Here is a 2,500-nt window from a genome sequence, read left to right on the forward strand (position 1 = left end):
AAACAACCTAGAAGTCGAATTTTGACTTCGTTTTTTTTGTGCACACCCCACACAATAAGTATAAGTGGACTGGAAAGTGGCTAAGCGATCCGACGAAGTTTCGATTGAGTTTGATTTTTTGGCCGAAAACTCGAAAAAAGGCGGATTTGACGTAAAACGCCGCCTAGAAGTCGAATTTTGAGACGGTGTCTTGTGTGCACACTCCACACAATATGTATAAGTGGACTGGAAAGTGGCTAAGCATTCCGAGGAATTTTCGATTTATTTTGATTTTTCGGCCGAAACGCCGAAAATAGGCGGATTTGACGTAAAACGCCTCATATAAGTCGAATTTTGGGAAGGTGTCTTGTGTGCACACTGCACACAATATGTATAAGTGGACTGGAAAGTCGCTAAGCATTCCGAGGAAGTTTCGATTTATTTTGATTTTTCGGCCGAAACGCCGAAAATAGGCGGATTTGACGTAAAACGCCTCATATAAGTCGAATTTTGGGAAGGTGTCTTGTGTGCACACTGCACATAATATGTATAAGTGGACTGGAAAGTGGAAAAATATTTTCGGAGCACTTTGATTTTTTGGCCCCCCGCGTGCCTTGCCACGCCCTTGCTTATAGCAAAACGAGACGGGGCCTTGGTCCAACTTGGCATAGGCATGGAATTTGATCTTTATTACTTGGCCACGGTCATGCCACGGTACATGGAGGTTGCTTGACACCCCCGTGTGCATTTCGGAGCACTTTGATTTTTTGGCCCCCCGCGTGCCTTGCCACGCCCTTGCTTATAGCAAAACGAGACGGGGCCTTGGTCCAACTTGGCATAGGCATGGAATTTGATCTTTATTACTTGGCCACGGTCATGCCACGGTACATGGAGGTTGCTTGACACCCCCGTGTGCATTTCGGAGCACTTTGATTTTTTGGCCCCCCGCGTGCCTTGCCACGCCCTTGCTTATAGCAAAACGAGACGGGGCCTTGGTCCAACTTGGCATAGGCATGGAATTTGATCTTTATTACTTGGCCACGGTCATGCCACGGTACATGGAGGTTGCTTGACACCCCCGTGTGCATTTTCGGAGCACTTTGATTTTTTGGCCCCCCGCGTGCCTTGCCACGCCCTTGCTTATAGCAAAACGAGACGGGGCCTTGGTCCAACTTGGCATAGGCATGGAATTTGATCTTTATTACTTGGCCACGGTCATGCCACGGTACATGGAGGTTGCTTGACACCCCCGTGTGCATTTTGGAGCACTTTGATTTTTTGGCCCCCCGCGTGCCTTGCCACGCCCTTGCTTATAGCAAAACGAGATGGGGCCTTGGTCCAACTTGGCATAGGCATGGAATTTGATCTTTATTACTTGGCCACGGTCATGCCACGGTACATGGAGGTTGCTTGACACCCCCGTGTGCATTTCGGAGCACTTTGATTTTTTGGCCCCCCGCGTGCCTTGCCACGCCCTTGCTTATAGCAAAACGAGACGGGGCCTTGGTCCAACTTGGCATAGGCATGGAATTTGATCTTTATTACTTGGCCACGGTCATGCCACGGTACATGGAGGTTGCTTGACACCCCCGTGTGCATTTTCGGAGCACTTTGATTTTTTGGCCCCCCGCGTGCCTTGCCACGCCCTTGCTTATAGCAAAACGAGACGGGGCCTTGGTCCAACTTGGCATAGGCATGGAATTTGATCTTTATTACTTGGCCACGGTCATGCCACGGTACATGGAGGTTGCTTGACACCCCCGTGTGCATTTGGAGCACTTTGATTTTTTGGCCCCCCGCGTGCCTTGCCACGCCCTTGCTTATAGCAAAACGAGACGGGGCCTTGGTCCAACTTGGCATAGGCATGGAATTTGATCTTTATTACTTGGCCACGGTCATGCCACGGTACATGGAGGTTGCTTGACACCCCCGTGTGCATTTTCGGAGCACTTTGATTTTTTGGCCCCCCGCGTGCCTTGCCACGCCCTTGCTTATAGCAAAACGAGACGGGGCCTTGGTCCAACTTGGCATAGGCATGGAATTTGATCTTTATTACTTGGCCACGGTCATGCCACGGTACATGGAGGTTGCTTGACACCCCCGTGTGCATTTGGAGCACTTTGATTTTTTGGCCCCCCGCGTGCCTTGCCACGCCCTTGCTTATAGCAAAACGAGACGGGGCCTTGGTCCAACTTGGCCTAGGCATGGAATTTGATCTTTATTACTTGGCCACGGTCATGCCACGGTACATGGAGGTTGCTTGACACCCCCGTGTGCATTTTCGGAGCACTTTGATTTTTTGGCCCCCCGCGTGCCTTGCCACGCCCTTGCTTATAGCAAAACGAGACGGGGCCTTGGTCCAACTTGGCATAGGCATGGAATTTGATCTTTATTACTTGGCCACGGTCATGCCACGGTACATGGAGGTTGCTTGACACCCCCGTGTGCATTTTCGGAGCACTTTGATTTTTTGGCCCCCCGCGTGCCTTGCCACGCCCTTGCTTATAGCAAAACGAGACGG

Source organism: Trifolium pratense, unplaced genomic scaffold, assembly GCF_020283565.1.
Source record: "Trifolium pratense cultivar HEN17-A07 unplaced genomic scaffold, ARS_RC_1.1 scaffold_91, whole genome shotgun sequence".
In the NCBI taxonomy this organism is placed as follows: Eukaryota; Viridiplantae; Streptophyta; class Magnoliopsida; order Fabales; family Fabaceae; genus Trifolium; species Trifolium pratense.